Raw genomic sequence first — 21730 nt, forward strand, 5'->3', positions numbered from 1 at the left:
ACATACATGCAATGTACAAAAAAGAATGGAATTTTGCCATTTGTGACAACAGGGTGGACCTTGTGGGTGTAGTGCTGAGTGAAATAAGAGAAATAAGAGAAAGATAAATGCTGTGTGATTCCACTTACATGTGGGATATTTTTAAAAGGAAAAGAAAAAAATTAAAAAACAAGCTCATAGACACAGAGAACACATTGGTGGTTGCCAGAGGTGGGGGTGGACGGGGGTGAAAAGGGTGAAGGGGATGAAAAGGTACAAACGTGCAGATACAACATGAATAAATCATGGGATGTAATGTACAGCATAGCAGCTACGGTTACTATTTGAAAGTTGTTTAGTAATATGGTACTGTGTATTTGAAAGTTGTTAAGAAATCAGATCTTAAAAGTTCTTACAACAAGAAAAACATTTTAACTATGTATGGTAACAGATACTAACCAGACTTCTTGTGGGGATCATTTTGCAATAGGCACAAATCTTGAATCACTATGTTGTACACCTGAGATGAATATAATGTTATGTGTCCATTATACCTCAACAATGAAGGATCATTAAGAAAAATGTCTATAGATATGATATATATTACATATAAATAATATACTAGATATAAAATATAGAGCCAAAATTGTATATATATTGGGCTTGAACAATGTTAGTTAGCCAAGAGAGAATAAAAGTCTATGGTGATATGGTAAGTTGAAGGATATTTTAGATAGGCTTTGTTAGGATGTCTGAGACAGAGCTAGGTTAGGGGAGAACAAGGCAGGCATTTGTAAACAAAGGTCTATTATAAATGTTTTAAAAGTGATCATTGAAAAAGATGGACAGAAGTGCTAAGGAAGACAAGTGGATGAAGAAAAGGTCACTTCAGTCACTGAGCCTAATCTAGACTAAAATCCACATTAATATTTAGAAATTTCTTTTCAGTTTCTAAAAATATCTTCCATGTAAACAGTAACAGAACAACCATCAGAAAAAACAGTAGCAAGGAGAGAATTTGCCATATTGTAATCATTCAAAAGTGTTCACACTTAGGATAAAAACAATAAATTTAATTGGTTTAATAATGAAATGTTTTATCTGCAGCATTCTAAGCACTTACTAATTCACAACTAGTAAATAACAGGCTTAATCAAAGAGCTGTTCATGTCACAGATTTCTATTGTAAGATATAAAAATCTCCTAAATAGTCCTAAAGTCCTCTTGGAAATCAGTGACAACTTTAGTACAGATGTGGAATTATTAAACTTTTACATACACACACACACACACACACACACAATATACATATGTGTTTATACAAACATATGCTCAAATGTATGTACACAGACTTGTCTTTGAACACATATTTAAATTTGAGGAGAGTCAGGAAAAAAACTTTAATGTGGGACATAACACCCTGGTAATTTGAACCCAAGTCATAGAAAGCTCCCATCTTGAAAATCATGGAATTCAAGACAGCCAAAACTGTCATTTGTATTCAAAACTAAACGTTTAGGGGCGCCGGGTGGCTCAGTGGGTTAGGGCCTCTGCCTTCGGCTCGGGTCATGGTCCCGGGGTCCTGGGATCGAGCCCCACTTCGGGCTCTCTGCTTAGCCTGCTTCCTCCTCTCTTTCTCTCTCTCTTTCTCTGCCTGCCTCTCTGCCTACTTGTGGTTTCTGTCAAATAAATAAAAATAAAGATGTAAAAAAAAAAATTAAACGTTTATATAAGGCAAATGAAAAGTTCAATCATGTGTTATTTTGTGGTTATCTTGACATTTTATATTTCTAGCTGTGGTCTTAAACACACCAACTTCTCACTATCAGGAAAATGTGGCTGTTTTGTCACCGACCCTGAGCTGTGGGACTAGAAAACACAGTGTGTGCCAGTGTTGTTCTTCTATGCATTCTTATTGCATTGGGCATGGATATATCACAGTAATAAAATGAAATCCACGGCCCCCACTATGCTCTTCATCACTGATGATATTAGAAACTATGGAGAAAGTTCAATACAGCATATTGGCTCTAAGAAAGAACCAGGGGTCCGAATACCAAGGTTTGAATCCTGGTGGTAATGCACTGAAACTGTATGAACTTGCTTCTTCTGTTAAAAAGCAGCAAATAAAATTATCAAGTGGCTTTATAAGGTTATGATGGGGAAAAAGATGAAGCACCTAACACAGCACCTGGCATATAAAAAATATCCAATCCAATAAACTTTAATTATTATAATGATAACAATGGCTGATGTTCAGAGTTTAAACTGACCCAGGCATTACTGACGGTAGTACTAGGTCCTATTCCTAATGTGTCCACTGCACTGCAGAAAACACTTTTTTTTGGTTTTATTTCCATTCCTTATTATGATATCAAAGTGGTTTACATGATAAACTACATTGCCCTATTTCTGTTTTTGAGCTATTTTGCATTTTCTACATTGCTGATTAAGATTACCAGAATTGGAGAATGGAAGATGTGTCTCAATATGTACTTAATAAATAAATCAGGACTCGCTTGCAGTAATTTAATAATTCTGAAATATAAAGAGAGCAAAAAATATTTTCTTAACGGTTTTTCTTCTACTAATTAGAGAACAGTCACTCTGAAAAAAGGAATAGTATAACTTTTCACATTTCATTAGACTATTTGAAAATGCTAAGGGGTGCTTTTCTAGGTTCAGGGTACAGGAAAACTTTATGTGGTATTCACCCCTGTGTTCCGGTGCGTGTGTGTGTTTTGCTAATAAGTCTTTTGTATACACCTGAAGATGCCTAAAATAAAGGATTTGCTTTATGATTCTATGTCACTGATATCCATATTCAAATACAAGTTTTGTTTTGCTAATTTTAAATTAATTTTTATCAACTTTTGATCATTTTTCTAAAAGCTTCACAGAAAAAAGAAATAATGCTATATCAGGAGTGATGGTCAAAACTCCAGGATCTATTTCAATCTCCAGTGTCATAAGGCAGCAATAGGGAGGCTTTGGGCAAAATGGTGAACTGAACACAAATACGTTTTCTTCTGCTGCCAACTCTAAATCTGCTTCTCTTGATTCAAATTCCTGCTGGGCTTCTGCTAGTTGGGCTGGATTCACAGAATGTAGGGAAGCTGACGATGAAAGATTATAGCCACTAAGGAAACCCAGTAGACAGACAGAGGGAGATAACTCAGAACAAAGAGAAGAAGCAACTGGCAAAATAAGAATTCTTACACAGACAAAAAATAATTTTCATAGAAAACTGACAAAATTACTAAAAGGATTCAAGTACAAGATTAAAAAAAAAAAGCAAAGTTAAGACAATAACAATAAGTCATGATTTTCCAAGTAATAATATGAAAATTGCATCATGGGAAAGGATTGAAATTCACTAGGCTTTCTTATGGAAATTCACTAGGCTTTCTTATGGTTCTATCAACGTATGGAGGAAAACACAGAGAGAAAAAAATATCTTGAGGGACAAGATAAAATGATATGGCCTGGAAATCTAACACATAAATAATGGACATTTCAGAAGAAGGGAAATAGACAAGTGGAAGAGACGCATTAATTAAACAAATAATAGGGGGAAATTTGCTGAGGTGCAGGCTTGAGTCTGTGGGTTGAAAGACCTCACCACAGTCCAGACTGGATTGATGAGAAAAAACCCCACCTAGACTATATGAAAATTACTGAGCTGTGAAAATAGAGAGAAAATCTTACAGGCATCAGGAAGAAAGGACAAGTTGGCTAAAGATGAGAAGAACCCCATGGTGGTTATCCGTTGTTACATCTGAAGCCACCAGACAGGGGCATAGCATCTAAAGTCTCCTGAGGGAAGAGCACGACAAACCTAGAATCCCAACCAGAACAATACAAAGTTTACTGTCTGAGCAAAATAAAGTTTTCAAAGGTAGAAGCTGTAAAGTAAACCACACAGAAACACCATCTGAGAAAAGTAATAGAGAACAGTTGATCCAAACAACAGATGGCCAGGAAGAGAGACCTCCAAAAGATAAAGAGAAGAAGAGATCATCAAGATTCTGAGTCTTGTACTCTAAGGCACACACACACGCACACAGTCGTGGGTGTTCTAACAATGCACAGCACACGAATAAAGAAGATGTATTGCAACAGTAGAATATAATAGCAAAAAAATCCGATAATGGTCCAGAACGCAATGTACTATAGGACCCAAGTAAACCTAAGTGTGGGGAAGGTTTGGGGTGGGAAAGAGACTCAATTCAGTGGTTTCACTAGGTAGGCGGGGTCTGGGAGAGCAGCAGGCAGGAGAGAAATAAATAGACTCTCTACGTCTTTTTCAGCTGAAGTTAAAGATCCAGTTGGGGACAGAGAAGGAAGATAGCAGAATTAATTAATTAATTAGATTAATTAGATTAATCTAAAAGATTAACAATCACTGCATATTTAGGGGAAATAACATCTTATCTTTAAAAGAAAAGAGTAAACAGAAAAATATACAAGAAGGTAAAAGGTGAGGAAGATAATCCTATAATAAATCATGTACAGAACGTCTAAATTAACAAGGAGAAATAAACAACTAAAAAATGAAGAATGTACCAAAAAAAATTAAAAAGAAAAACAAAAACCAAGAACCTAAAGCAAAAATGAGAAAATAACAAAAAAGGAATCACCAATATAACTTTAGTAAGCCATATTCAGATTGGAGGAATAAAACCATGTAAGTCAGTTGTTATAATTAAATGAAACTACCCTTAAGTATACTAGACGGTCACATTAAATTAAAAAAAGAAAACAAGTTATCTGTATGGTTTCATAACAAAAATATTTAAAGCAACTCTACAAAGGAACATTGAAAATGTAAAGACAATGTAAGAATAACATGTAAGTGCCATGGAAAGAAGAGTTGCAGTGTGATTTTCAGAAAAATCATAACATAGTGTGGAAAACCCTAAACAGTACAAACAAGAAAACCCTATACGTTTAAAGAAGGCAGAAGTGACAAGGACAACATGTCCCCAACAGACGTGTAATTACCAAACAACATGGCATCTACATACCAGGATAGGACAGATATAAAATATACTTGGAAGCTCAGAAAAGATTCTTTCATAATTGAAAAGATTCAGTGCACTTAAAATATAAAGGATAAGGAGAAATGAGCAGTGCTTGATTTAGTAGATAAGTACAGAACTCTACAGCCTTTGAACAACAACACGTGTGAGTGTGTGTGTCTGTGTGTGTGCGCGTTCTATGTCTACAGAATAGTTTACTTAGAATTAGAACAACAATAAACAGATTAAATTGTCCTTGGACCAGTAAGAAATCACTAACTCGCAGAAAAGAAATGAAAAGGCTGATACAAGACTGATGAGACAGCTTTAAATGTGAACGTTCCCATATTCCTTTTTTTCTTTTAATAAAGGAGAAAGATGGAAAAAATAAAATTTAGGGCAAACAGAAGCAACTGGAAGGAGAACTACAAAATATAACAAGATCGAAAAATTAATAAGGTTAAAACCTAAAACTAAGAAAATAGGGAAAAAAACCAAAGAATATATAAAGCCTAAATGTATTTATAAGATAAACACTTTACAAGTCTGATTAGTTTTTTGTTTTTTTTTTTTTTAAAAAAGGAGAGGAACTGGGGCACCTGGGTGGCTCAGTGGGTTAAGCCTCTGTCTTCAGCTCAGGTCATGATCTCAGGGTCCTGGGATTGAGCCCCACATTGGGCTCTCTGCTCAGCAGGGAGCCTGCTTACCCCCCAACCCGCCTGCCTCTCTGCCTACTTGTGATTTCTGCCTGTCAAATAAATAAGTAAATAAAATCTTAAAAAAAAAAAAAAAAAGGAGAGGAACCAAACAGACATGCTAGGAAAAAGGACAGATAAATACACACAACTACAGGACAGATTAGAAGTACGAAGAAAATACTCTACGCTCTAACGACAGCAGATTTGAAATATCAGAGAAAATGGATAGTTCTTCTATATAGTTTCTAATATTACCCAAGAAGAATTAGAACCCTTGACTATCACTATGGCCAAAGAGACTAGGAAGATCAAATATGAACCATCGGAAACAGCAGTAAGAGCATCTAGGTTAAAAAAAAAGAGCAACTGGGTTTACAAACGTCTGACACAATCCTCAAAGGAGCCTTAATTCCGATTTAACTTACAATGTTACTAAACTTGGAAGTTTTCAGTTCTCAAATTCATTTTATGATCTTTTGTAATTTTGATTAAAAAACGAAAACGAGATTATTCTCACTTACTATATAAGCAGAACTGCTAATTAAAAGATTAACACGAAGAAATGGATTAACACAATAATGTATTATTAACAAGAGAGATTTATTTTGGAAATGAATTTAACCGAGTTCAGTGTATGAATTAAGGTATTTCCATTTAGAGTCAGAACAGATTTTTGTCATTGCTATAGTTATTTAAGTTTTGCAAGATATTCTCAGTTTTGAGAATTTTGTAGAGAAAAAAAAGTCAAAAATAGCTATGCAGTGGTGTGTGCGTGCACGTGTGTGTGTGTGTGTGACAAAGGTTTTCCCTACCAGGGTCCAGAGCATACTTTAAAGCTGTAACATATGGATATGGGGATATCTAAAGACATCAATGGAACAGAATATAACATATAGAAAAAGATCCCTATATAATTAGTACATGACTAAATTGATACTTTCACCCCGTGGGAAGGGAATAGATTCTTTAATAAACTCCTTGCGCAATTCATTATTCACATGTAAAGAAATATAAACGAACACCTATCTTTTAATGTGCACAAAATTGAATGTTGATGGGTTACAATGTAATGAAAAATAAAACTATTAAAATCTTTCAAAAATATACACCATAATATATTCAAAATATGTAATAACCCACAGCGATAAAAATAATCTGTAGCTGCATTCACAAAAATGAACGCATCCCACAGACATAATAGTGAACAAAATATGCAGAGCAGTACACTCTGCAGGGATCCATTACTAGGAGAGCCCCACACAGAACCACACAATACATTGTTTGAGAATATGCGTATGTTTTGAAGCTATACATAAAAGCAAAAGGATTATTCATACAAAAATGCAAGATGTTGATTATCTCTGCAGGGAGGGTTAAAGACGAGACGTGATTAGGAGAGGAAGCTATACTAATTAAGCTGTTAGGGTACACATGGGTGTTCATTATATTCAAACATTATGCACATATTATATGTGCAATTATATATTATTTCCTTAAGAGATGTGGTTACTATTTTATATACAATAATATATTGATACACAAATAATATGCATAATATAATGCATGATATATATTTATATATTATAGCCATAATATGTAATACTTTGTTATATACATGTAATGTTCTTATAAAAATTTGGAAGGTTATATATCTACTCTAGGGATTGGGGATAATTTCTCATTCAAAAATGGAAACCCACAAGTTGTAGTAAATATATTTTGTCTAAATAAGTATCGTCTTTTTTGAACAGCAAATGATGTCATAAACAAATGCGACATAGGTAGTTATATTTCTTAGGAAAAAAAATAAATTTTCCCCTATTGCCTAACAGAAATATAAATCAAAATGGTTAAGGACAGAATTAATCCACAATAAGAAAATAGAATAAAACATGGGAAATTCAGGTTTTAAGTGCTGGCAGTGCAAGAAGGATTTTTGGCAAGATCAGAATACATATTTCATTTACTTTCATTGATTCCATCTATAAAGTTCAACTACTATAAAAAGTGTGCTGACATTTCACGTGCTGAGACAATTCCATTCAAACAGAATGACCAAAAAAAATCACACGCACACACACACACGGAACAAGGAAAGATGATTTGCAACAATTACAGAGAAAACTTTTCTCAATTCTCTGGAAGAAAATAACACAAAAAAATCTAATGGCAAAAATTAAATACCAGAATTATATTTAATTAATGGAGATTAAGAGCTGCAACTTGGGTTTAGCTAAATCTAGCTCTCTGATGATCATAGCTGGTCTCTGTTCAAATTTTATGCCACTTCTATCCTGATTAGCATCACTTAAGTAAGAATTTATCAAATCTTTCTGTCAATTTTGTCTGAAAAATTACACAGAAAATTTCCATCGATATCATAGAAATAGTTGCTTTTCTTTTTCAGAATTGAGAAATGGGGTTCTTTACAGTTACCCATATGTGACAGTGGAGTAATTATTTTCTGGGCAATAAGTAACAGACTGCTCATTACTTCTCATCTAAACTCTGAATAACATCAGGTAGTTTTCAATAAAAGCATAGTCTTCAAATACCCCAGATTTGGAAGGGAGGCTGAAGGACAGGGAGGCATGTGGGTTTGAGATATGTTTTTCCTGTACCTACATAAGAATAATGGAAGTATTTCATCAGTTTGTTTTAGGGCTGAGAATGTTAACTATTTACACTGACTCTGATATATAGCCTATCTAATAATTTTGAATTCTTCAAAGTTATGTCTGAGGCATCTTTTTATCAATGATTGGATACTTGGCATTTCTTGGATTACACACACACACACACACACACACACAGAGGTTTATATCTTCTGGATCACTTTTTTTTTTTTTTAATTTGCCCCCCATGAATATTTATTCTCACTTTAACGTGGGGGCATCAAATCCACACTTTTATATAGAGCACAAACATCACTGAATTACAGAAAAAAGCTTATGTGTCTTTCAGAGATTCGTAGTGAGTTGATTTTAAGGAGAAAATTAAAGCATGTTCCACTGTCCATATACTGGATGACCAGTAGCTTTGACTTGGTCCTCTGGACTTCAGCTTCCTTGGGTGAATGTACTGGGCATCCTGCCAACCCCAGCATTTGGGATGACAAATGCTGATTACACTGAACCCTAAATAGGCAGAGGTCCTCAGATCAATCCAGTTAGGCCAATTTTATTTTTAATGCATCACTGTAAAAATTATCTTCTGAAAATAAGCCCCAGACAAAATTTCTTTGCTGCATAAGTATAAACAAAAGTTACTTTGTGGTTCTATGGCTCTGTGTAATTCAGAGACTATTATTCTCTCTTCCCCTTTTAGACTAAGCCTCAATATTGTGGGGATAGTTGTGAGTCACACAAAAAAGGGGTCTCAGCACTCTGACAAGTGTTCCTTAGCTACAAAGAAAAAATTCTGAAAGATGATTATTTCTTTGGGATGTCCTGATGTTTTTGTTATAAAAATATTACCAGAATTACAATAATTTTAAGAGAATAAGAAGACAGACACACAGCTGAAATAAACAAAGAGCTTTTTAAAATCAACAATAACAAAACAGACCATTTGATTGAAAAAATGGGCAAAAAGTCTGAACAGACACTTCACCAAGGAAAATATACAGATAAGATGGCAAATAGGCACATGAAAAGATACTTAGCATTTTATGTCATTAGGGGATTGAAATTAAGACAATAGTAACATATTGCTACACACCTATTAGAATGGCCAAAATTCAAACCAGAGAAGACACGATCCAATGCTGAGGAGGATTTGGAGAAAGAGGGACTCTTACTCATTGCCGGGGGAGTTGTGAAATGGTACAGCCACACTGACAGGCAGTTTGGCGGTTTCTTACAAAATGAAATATACTCCTACCGGCAACTGCTCTGCTTGGCATTTTACCCAGATGAGCTAAAAACTATGTCCGTACAAAAACCTGCGCACAGATGTTTATGGGAAGCTTTTTTTCATAACTGCCAGTGGCTGGAAGCAACCTACAAATCCTTCAGTATGGGAATAGATAAATAAATAAATAAATAAATAAATAAATAAACCGTGGTACATCTAGGCAATGCAACCTTATTCAGCACTAACAAGAAATGAGCTAACAAGCTAGGAAAAGCTTGCAGGAACATGGAGGAACCTTAAATACATATTATGATATATTAAAAGCCAAGCTGGAAAAGGTAGCTACAGAATGTTTCCAACCGTATGACATTTTGGAAAAGGTAAAACCACAGAGACATTATAAAGATCAGTGGCTGCTAGGAATTAGAGCGGAGGAAAGAATTAGTAGGGAAAGCACCAAGGATTTGCCGGACAGTGAAACAATTCTGTGTGATACTTAAATAATGGATATAGGTCATCAGACCTTAGTCTAAACCCACAGAATGGGCAATACCAAGGGCCAACCCTAATATGAGCTATGGAATTTAGCTGATAATGATGCATCATTTTAGATTCATCAATTGTAACCAATATACCATCCTGGTGGGCGATGTTGAGAGTGGGAAAGCCTGGATATTTTTGACATTCAGGAGATGTTTGATCCAAGGGGATGTTGATATTTAGGAAGCCTGGATTGATTTTCTGCTCAATGTTGGTATAAATCTGAAACTGTAAAAATCAAAGTCTACTTTTTAAAAATGACCAGTGACCTCTGAAGTGCATTTGGCAACATTTTTAAAACTATGGAGGCTCATTCAACAACCAACGCTGCTATAGTTTTGGGTTATAGTAGAATAGGGTCATTTCTCAATTCATAACTGACCAGACTGAATCCTATGAAATCACTGGTTCCAACTTTCTGACCTTCAAAAGGGGCAGCTTGGTATGTTACAATTCAATAAAAAGAGCACCTAAAAACCAGTGTTACTATGACCAATGTAATTGTCTGTTAAACTTCTTTCAAATCCATTTCCTACCATTCCCTGGATCCCACTTCCTGAAATCACTTGTTAGTCCTGCCTCACACTTGAGTCTGATCAGTATTTTCCTTGAAATTTTATTTGTAGATTACCAGAATGTATTGAATTTTAATGTACACTGCAGATAAGAATATTTCAATCTCCTATCAATTCCTGGTAACTTACAAAATTTTGATGCCGAGACAACACTTTCTCTGTATTTCATCATCTATTCTTTTCCTAGTTACAACTAGCTGCTCCCAGTGAACACTCAAAAAAAGATAAGTTAATGACAATTGATGGCTACAACATCAGAAGCAATAACTACCTCTTGCTTTCAGGGTAAAGCAACAGCAAAGAAGTCCTCCAGGGGACGGGAGACGCCATACATACAGCCTTGACCAATCACACAGCCATGTGCAGCCTGGACCAATCACCTGAGCCATGTGACTGATAATCATAAAACTCTTCACTCTGAATGTAGCATCTGTCTACTACGTAAGAGGGCACAGAGAACATTCCCTGTAATGCCCAAAGGCTGTTTCTTGACATCTGGCAGCAATTTCTCTACCCGTGTTTTGAGGCCAGAAGGTGACAGTTGAGAGAATGTTTGACAAGAGTGCACACTAACACCCCTTTAAATCTGAGCGTGATGATGAGAATATCAAGATCATCATGAACTATAATAAACCCTTGCAATAAACATTTCTCCTGACTGTGGAATGCTATTGAAACATGACAATTATTTTTTTTTCTTAAGATTTATTTATTTGAGGGAGAGAGAATGAGAGAGAGAGCCTGAGCAGGGGAAGGAGCAGAGGGGACGCAGACTCCCCATTGAGCAGGAAGCCCAGCGCAGGGCTGGATCCCACAACCCTGAGATCACAACCCCAGACCAAACCAAGAGTCTGATGCCCAAATGAGGGAGCTGTCCAGGCACCCCTAAAATGTGACACTTCTTAAACTACTTGGAAGAAAACTATTGCATTTGAAATAGAAATTTAGCAACACTGAAGTCCATTTATTATAAAATAAGAGATTTTTTTTTGAAAAAAAAATTTTTTTATAAACATATAATGTATTATTAGCCCCAGGGGTACAGTCTGTGAATCGCCAGGTTTACACACTTCACAGCACTTACCATAGCACATACCCTCCCCAATGTCCATAACCCAACCACCCTCTCCAGACTGCCTTCCCCCACACCCCAGCCACCCTCAGTTTGTTTTGTGACATTAAGAGTCTCTTATGGTTTGTCTCCCTCCCGATGGCATCTTGTTTCATAAAATAAGAGATCTTATGGGCGACACGTAACTGGGCTTTTTATATTTTATCTACAACCCAGGCAATGCACAAAAACTATCATTTAGAGATTTTAACATCATTTTAGTGTATTCCAATTCAGAAGTTCTCATAGTATTTGAGTTTCTGTATAGTGTGTTAAAAAGTGAACACCACAGTGTTTTAACCACAGGCTCCCGTTCATTCATATATATATATATATATATATATATAATATAATATAAATATATATATAAATAATATTGCATATGTTTAACTATTAGATCATACCCTGAAACATGCATTTTTCCCTTTGCATGGAATTACTGTATCTTTCATCTAAGGGAAAGGAATGGTTTCGATTGTTCAAACATCATCTCCAGTAAGAAATATGTTAATGTTAGAAAATATTTTAAGGGACAATTAACATAAAGTCCATTAGCTACAAGCCCCCACCTCCCAGAGAGAAATGCACGCAGACAGTACACAGGGAGCACGAATGAATGGATGGCTTTGTCCAGCCCGTGCTTTCCAAGCTCCAGATTGACTTCTGGCTTCATCTCTTAACTCCACTCAGTCTCTGTCAGTGACCCTTGGCCGTCTCCAACTACTCAAGCTGCAAACAGACTAAAACCAATTTGTTTTCCTTATGTTTTTAAAGCCACTAGCCTGGTATGCTAATTAGAAATAAATCGCTTGACCCATAAAAGAAACGGCAGGAAACCTGAAATGAAGGCATTATCCAACACTTCATGCTCCTTAGTGATGCCATTTTAAATATTTCAGACAGCCTATAAATAATTAAAACTTCACCACAGCAAATTATGTCCTATTATGCAAATAAATAGCCTCTTCCCCGGTTTCATTAAAGATTCTAAATGACAAGCTGAGCAGTTTAAACATAGCAAGGTATTGCAGTGAGGCGAGAAATCTTTCAATATTTTTTTTTAATTGTTAGTGCCAAGTTTCATGTGGATTTTTACTCTAACACTTTCATTTGCATGAGCAAATAAACCTTTAATAAACCTTTTGTAAGTGGAGGAAATGCATCATTTAATTAAATTTGATTTGTTGTGAAACTATTGTGCCTCATGAATATTTAAAAACCACAAACGTCCTCTTTTACTAAAAAGAGTACACTATATTAAGGAAGGGATCGATGTTCAAGAAATTGACACTCTCTGAGAGACTGAACATAGAAATTCGTCAATAAATGCTGCGGGTAAACTTTTTAATAAAACTGACAGGCCTGCCCATTATATGATTTCAGTAGCGTGCTTACAATTACTGCCTTCATGTCAAGTGTTAGGTATAGTTTTTTAAACTGACAATATTTAAAAAAAAAAAAAAAAAGCAGACAAAGTCCACATGTTTCAAAATTCATGTGTCAAAAACTTTCAGTTTTATTTTTTTGTTTCTTTAAGGCATTTCCTTCATGCTAAATTAAAAGAACTCCAAGGTTCATATAGTAGGATACGATTACTGTAAAACACTGCAGGGAAAATAAAAAAACTACTTTTAGTTTAAAAATGCTCTATATATCATACAGAAATGCCACTGAATAGAGAAATGAGCTCTAGTCGAAGTATATAAATATCTTTGCCCATAAATGATTCAAATATTACATTCTCTGAAGCGTATGCCTCCTCACATTTCAACTTTAATTAAAACATTATAAACATCAAAGGAAATTCTTCTATAATTGTTTTCCTGGCAATCGATTATCAAAGCAATGTCTGCATGTTCTAACATGGTTACAGAGCATTGCTTATAGTGATAAGAAATGTGCCTTTCTCTCACACAGACTAGAGAGTTTTGTAAAATACCTCCTATATAGTGTTTATTAACAACCAGTAAAGGCTATCACAAGTTGGAACAATGCATTACAGGTGGCGTAAGATTTTGCTTGCATAAATTCTAAATGAAAATAGGTGATTGATTTCAGAAAAATTAAAACATGTAAATGATAAAATTATCAGTTATCACTATTAATATGAATAAGCCCCACGATATCTCGATTTTAAAATATTCTGGTAAATTATGTCAGTTATAAGTTGAAAGTACTCCTTGATCATGTTAGAAAATCATTTTGATGTTACCGTGATTTTTGGAAATCCACGGAGGTGTCGGGACAGCCAATAGTTAATGCAATATAATGCTACCTGTTAAATAAAGAAATAGTTCAATAATCAAAAAAACAAACAAACAAACAAAAAGAGTGGCTTAGATTTTGCCAGTTTCCTCAAACTTACAGCCATCATCCTAATGCCTTCACCAAAACCTGATTCCACTCATTTATTCCTCATTCAGCTCTCAGAAAACGAGTTCCCCCTCCTCTATGGTTAATCCTTCAATAGGCTTTTCATTCCATTGCCTTGTTTCCCCTCTAGGTAATTCCTCAATCATAAGGAACTTGGCTCTCTTCTATTTTCAACTTCTCTTTGTCTGCCAACTCTCTTAATTCTCTCTTCCCGTCCAAATAAATGAATAAGCAAACAAATCAATAAATGAGCCCCAATAGACAAATGAGATCAAGAAGGAAAACTTGCCCTTTGCTCTGTGCTCCTGGACCAGCTACCACTCTTTTCCCCTACTCTCTGTTCATAAATTCCACATTAATACACATTAATATTTTAACTTTCTAAATTTCCACTAAGTACTCAATCCACTTTAAATAGCTTCAGCCATTAATACTGCCATGGACAGGGTTTCCTTCAATGATCTGCTTTCTGAAGCCTGCGTAACACTGTTCTGAAACTCCTTGTGGTTTCTGAAACTCAGCAATTCACAGTATTTTTTTTTTTAAGATTTTATTTGTCAGAGGGAGAGAGAGAGAGAAAGAGAGAGCAGCAGGCAGAAGGAGAAGCAAGCTCCTGCTGAGCAGAGAGCCCCATGTGGGGCTCGATCTCAGGAACCTAGGACCATGACCTGAGGTAAAGGCAGAGGCTTAACGGACTGAGCCACCCAGGCATCCCAGCAATTCACAGTCTTGAGAAAATGTCTTTCTTGGTCTCCCACATGACTCTTCCCCAGCCTCCTTCCACCTTCACTGCTTCTCCTCTGTTCACATGTCTCTTTTCTGGGATTATGGTCCTGTCTCCTAACTCTACTCTGAGGTGACAGACTCTATTCACATGGATTTAACAACCATTTCTTTTTTTTTTAATTTAATTTTTTTTTTCAGAGTTCCAGAATTCATTGCTTATGTACCACACCCAGTGCTCCATGCAATACGTGCCCTCCATAATACCCACCACAAAGCTCACCCAACCCCCCACCCACTACCCCCCCAAAATCCCTCAGTTTGTTTCTCAGAGCCCATAGCCTCTCATGGTTCATCTCCCCCTCTGATTTCTCCCAACTCACTTCATCTCCCCATGTCCTCCGTGTTATTCCTTATGCCCCACAAATAAGTGAAACCATATGACACTTGATTCTTGACACCTGACTTATTTCAATCAGCATAATCTCCTCCAGTCCCATCCATGTTCATACAAAAGTCGGATATTCATCCTTTCTGATAGAGGCGTGACATTCCATTGTGTACATGGACCACATCTATTTTATCCATTCGTCCATTGAAGGGCATCTTGGTTCTTTCCACAGTTTGGCGACCATGGCCATTGCTGCTATAAACATTGGGGTATAGATGGCCCTTCTTTTTACTACATCTTTATCTTTGAGGTAAATACCCAGTAGTGCAATTGCAGGGTCATAGGGTAACTCTATTTTTAACTTTCTGAGGAAAGTTTTCCAACAACACTGTTGGAAACAACAGAACTCTCTTATTCTTTGTTATTTATGAAATTGAGATAATTTGTTCTTTAAGAGAATATTTTGGAAAACAACTGTTTTCCAACAACAACTTCTATAAGTCCCCCATTTCTCTGTCTGCTGTTTTGTGAGTCTAAATATCCAGCTGCCTGTCAAAGAATGTTTGTTCCTTAAGTCTCTAAAATGTCTTAATTTCATCCTGTAAATATCTAAAAGAAAAGGAAAGAAAAGAAAAGAAAGAAAGAAATCTGTCTTCTTCTGAATGTCCCAACTACTGCCTGTGAGTCCAAGATCTGGGGAATACAATGGAAGGAGATGGACTGACAAATGGGAGAAGTAGCTACATACACAGATAATCATCAACTGATCTGGCCTTCAGCATTTATAATCTAACAAAAGACCCAATCAGTTTTTCTTTCCCTGGCCCTTCTTTGCTGATCATCTGCTGATGACAGTGATTTCTTACACTGAAAATCTTCTCGGGGCGCCTGGGTGGCTCAGTGGGTTAAAGCCTCTGCCTTCGGCTCAGGTCAGATCCCAGAGTCATGGGATCGAGCTTCGCATCAGGCTCTCTGCTCGGTGGGGAGCCTGATTCTTCCTCTCTCTCTGCCTGCCTCTCTGCCTACTTGTGATCTCTGTCAAATAAATAAATAAAATCTTAAAAAAAAGAAAAGAAAAGAAAATCTTCTCTGGCTATTCTTTTGAGTAAAATTTTTAATTGTTCCCTCTCATGCACAGAAAAAGAGTTCAAATTGCTTAGCATGGCACACAGTATCACCAAAACTAGACCCACTGTTTTATATTTTGGTTGTCTTCTCTCCACCCCTATCCCCATCTGCTCTGTTGGCGTGCTGAGCTCCCAATAACCCTCTAACTCCTTCTCAGACCCTGCCTTTACCAAGAAACTTCCCTTGAAACGACATATATGGAGTTAATCACTATCTTCTCTGTAGGGCTTCTGTCCTTTCATTGAACATTTCTCACAACCCCACCACTAAGCAATCAATTGTTTCCATGTATTTCCACCAACTAGACTGAGAGCGTCTTGTCTTCATATACTCAGAAACTAGCCTGGTGTCCTCCGTATGTACCACAGATTCTTTACTACCTGATCTAAAATTAAACTGATCTGATTATGCATTGTTAGTTACTGAGACAAAACAGAGTAGTCAAATCCACAAAAGGAAACAAAATACAGAAAAGAGGAAATTCAGTGTTATTTCATAATACCATGAAAAAAGCACTAGTTTTGAAGAAAAAGTGACAAGGATTTGAATCTTGATTCTACCCCTTTCTAGTTTTCAGGAAACCACTGGATGTCACTGAGGTGTAGCTACATCACCTGAAAATGTGCAAAATAATGCTTTATAAAAATTTAGATGTCACGTATAAAAATCTGTCCAATGGGACCTGATAAGAAACAGTCACTGGAAACCAATGGTATTTACTAGTATTATTTTAGATTATTTTACAGTGATCCCCCCCAAAGGAAAAAAACTTCTTATTAATACTATTTGTTGGTTAAATTGCAAAATTACATATTCTTTGATTTGGATAAAATTTAGTGTCAATTAAGTAGAGCCTATTCTCTGAGAGTTAACATAGTAATCTCTAGAACATATTTATATCTCTTGTTATGATTGAATCCACCCAGTTATTTCTACAGCCTCATTTTTTGTTTGTTCACTTGTTTGTTTTTATATGAGAAAAGGACTTTATTAAATAGACAGATATGAATATTTGGGATCACTGGAAAAGCAGGTAGGAAAGTAAGAACTGGAAGGTTCTTAGAAAGGTAAAGAAATGTTGATCTTACTCATATATTACTATAAAAACATAAGCCAAGAATTGAACTGTTATAATGTAGTATAAATATAAATAATTATTACTGGTAATAAGGCTGAGACCATGCCAGCTAATGGAATTAGTCATAAAATGTTATCATGTGCTAGAGTATGAAGAATACAGTCTCAAGTTTGGCTGACAATCGCACGTTGAAGAAAAGAGTGAAAATACTATTTGTCATAATCTGTCTGTTAGACTAAGACAAACTGAGAGTCTGCACTGAGGGGAATTCACAAGAACTATTTAAAATACTTGTCTTAGCATTAAATAATTTATCCTCCAATTTACATTTGACCAGAGTCAAACACTAGTGTTTGAGCTAGTAGACCTACCTTAGAATAGATTTTATTTGTGTTGCCTGTTTGTTTCTTTTGTGGTTTATATTTTTATATTAATCACCATAACTTTAATATTAGTGCTACTTTCTAGCAAATACGATAGCTTTCTCCTTCTTCAGGCTGGCAAACGAGCTGCTGTACAATGAAAGCCTAAATTTTATGACAGTTTAACATGACGAATTTGATTTCTCATTTCTGGCAATGGTTAATTGCAGGCAATTCTGGTGTTCACTCTGTACTGTCACTTGGGGAAGCAGGCTTCTGCCATCCGACAGTTACACGTTTCTTGAGGACTGTGCAATGAGTCAATGGATGGAGAAAGAAGAAGAAATATGAGGGTATGACGGTTCTCAAGGCAAGGCCTAGAAGTGATGCCCGTCATTGCTTCTGACATTCTAGTAGCTAGATCTCAGTCACATGCTTAAATTGGACTTAAAAGGGATGAGGGGAGGTACCTTACTTGCTTAATAAGGAGAGAAGTAAAGCATATCACGTTAACCAGGTAGTCAAACTTTCTTATAATGGTTAGTGTTTGTTTTGTTTTCCAAATCCAACCAAGTCATGCCTCACAGCTTTTTTTTTTTTTTAAAGATTTTATTTATTCATCTGAGAGACAGACAGAGAGAGAGAGGAGAGAGAGCACGAGCAGGAAGGAGAGGCAGAGCGAGAAGCCGACTCCCTGCTGAGCCGGGAGTCAGACATGGGGCTCATCCCAGGACCCGGAGATCACAACCTGAGCCCAAGGCAGACGCGTAACCATCTGAGTCAGCAGGTTCCCCTTACTTCATAGCTTTAGCAACGACACCCTGGCTTATCATTCTACTCTCATATTATTACTTGTCGCTTTCAAATAATGATAACACTATCAATAATTGTCTCATATTATAATAACATTTCATATTATTTTCATATGTATCGTTTTATTTAAGCCTCAAAATAGTCTCTTAAAGAACAAATTATCTCAATTTCGTAAATAACAAAGAATAAGAGAGTTCTAAAATAAATAAGGTTAGCAGTCGAGAAAAGGCAAAAATTGTTTTTTCAACTAGTTCTTGCGGTAGATGAGTAATCATTTTTTTCATTGCTTATTTTATGTTGTATTTCTTGAACCATGGAAACATAATTCTTGTGTAAAAAGTGAATATACTTTAGATGAATACATCTTTAAAAAATATTTATTTCTTCAATACAGTAAAGGTTTTATATGGAAAAACCCACAGCCAACATCATACTCATCGGTGAAAAACAGCTTTTCTCCTAAAGTCAGAAACAAGACAAGGAGCTCACTCTCACCACTTTTCAATCAACATAGTCCTGGAAGTCCTAGCCACAGCAATTGAACAACCTAAAGAAATAGAAGGCATCCTGATTGGTAAAGAAGACGTCAAACTCTCACTATTTGTAGACGGCATGATACTACATACAGAAAACCCTAAAGATTCCACCCCAAACCTGTAAGAACTGATAAATGAATTCAGTAGGATTGTAGGATACAAAATCAATGTACTGCAATCTATTGGATTCCTATACACTGAAAATGAAGCCGCAAGAAGTCAAAGTTAAAAAAAATCCCATTTACTACTGCACCAAAAACAATAAAATATCTAGCAATAGACCTAACCAGAGAGGTGAAAGACCTGTACTTTAAAAACTATAAAACACCAATGAAAGAAATTCAAGATGACATAAAGAAATGGAAAGACATTGTGTACTCATGAGTTGAAAGAACAAATGTTGTTAAAATGTCTACACTACCCAAAGAAATCCACGGATTTAATGCAATCCCTATGAAAATACCAATAGCAATTTTCACGGAACTAGAACAAACAATCCTAAATCTGTATGAAACCACAAAATACCTCAAATAGCCAAAGCAACCTTCAAAAAGAAAAACAAAACTGGAGGTATCACAATTCCAGATTTCAAGTTCTATTACAAATAGTATAGTACTAGCATAGAAATAGATACATACATCAATGGACTAGAACAGAAAACTCAGAAAGAAACCCATAATCATATGGTCAATTAATGTTTGACAAAGGAGTAATGGATATACCATGGGGAAAAGATACTATTTTCATCAAATGATGATGAGAAAACTGGACAGCCACATGCAAAAAATAGAACTGGACTACTTGCTTTTACCATACACAAAAATAAACTCAAAATGGATTGAAGGCCTAACTGTGAGACCCCAAATTCTTAAAAGACAGCACAGGCAGTAATCTGTCTCACATCAACATTTTTCTAGCTACGTCTCCTGAGGCAAGAGAAATTAAAGCTACATCAGAACACAGTTTCTGCACACTTCAGGAAACGATCAACAAAACTAAAAGGCATCCTATGAAATGCGAGAAGATATTTGCAAATGGCAACTCTGGTGAAGGGTTACTATCTGAAATATATCAAGAACCTATAAAACTCAACACCCCCAAACCAAATAATCCAGTTAAAACATGGGCAGAAGACATGAACAGACATCTCTTCTTCTTTAGAAGACATACAGAGGCCTGAAAGACACATGAAAAGATGCTCAACATCTCTCAACATCAGGGAAATAAAAATGAAAACTACAATGAGCTATCACCTCATACCTGCCAGAATGGCTAACATCAAAAACACAGGAAACAAATGCTGGCAAGGATGTGGAGAAAAAGGAACACTCCTGCACTGTTGGTGGTAATACAAATTGGTGCAGCCACTGTGGAAAACAGTATAGAGGTTACTTAAAAAATTAAAAATAGAGCTACAATCCGGGAATCCCACTACTAGGTATTTAGCTCCCAAAATACAAAAACAAAACAAAACAACACAAAAACAAACAAAACAAAACAAAAACACTAATTCAAAGGGATACATGCACCTCTATGTTTATTGCAACACTATTTACAACAGCCAGATTATGGAAGCAGGCCAAGTTGTCCAGCCATAGATAAATAGATAAAGAAAATGTGGTGTGTGTGTATAATATGCAATATTATTCAGCCATGAAAAGGAAAGAAATCTTGTCTTTTGCAACACCATGGATGATCTAGAGACTATAATGCTAACTAAACAAAATAACTCCGAGAAAACAAGTAGCGTATGATCTCACTCATATGTGGAATTTAAGAAACAAAACAAATGAGCCAAAGAAAAAGAGAGAAACAGTGAAACAGACTCTTAGCTATAGAGAAGAAACTGTTACCTGAGAGGAGGTTGGTAGGGCATGGGGGAGATTGTGGATGGGATGAAAAAGCACATTTGTGATAGAACATAAAATAAAATGATAAAAAGTTCACTCCACGTCCATTTTTCTCTTAATATAATCTTAAGGGTGTGGCATTATCTTTACATTAATTACAATCTTAGTAAATAAATAAGTTACAATCTTAATAATTACATCTAATCTTAATAAATATACACTTAAATTGACAGGTTTTCTTTTTAACCTATGGATGTCTCCGAGAAGAAACTTCAGAGTAAGGTGTTAAAAACCATTAGAGATTACAAGTATACAAAAAAAGTCACTTTCCACTTTGAAAGACAGAACCCTTGGGCTTTTTTCTCTTTAGCAAGGCCAACTTTTACATACTGCATGAAATAGTTTTTATATTTTAAATAACTTAATAAAATGGAACCATCTTCACTTCTAATTATTTGTGTGTTTAAATGAAGTACTTTAAGTTAAAATTATCCTGCCTTTTCTCTTTTGGTAATTTAAAAATGCATTTCTGTTCTTGATGGTGCCTTTCAACTGCCCACTATTAATGCTGATAAAAAACACTGCATTTTAAAGTTATGCAGATTTTTCCTTTACTCCAGAACAAAAGTCAGGAAATATGATCAGAAACTATCACTGATATATTTGGCATTTAAGCATTTAGCAGGTTTCTCCCTTC

This window comes from Neovison vison, chromosome 11 (genome assembly GCF_020171115.1).
Source record: "Neovison vison isolate M4711 chromosome 11, ASM_NN_V1, whole genome shotgun sequence".
Classification (NCBI taxonomy): Eukaryota; Metazoa; Chordata; class Mammalia; order Carnivora; family Mustelidae; genus Neogale; species Neogale vison.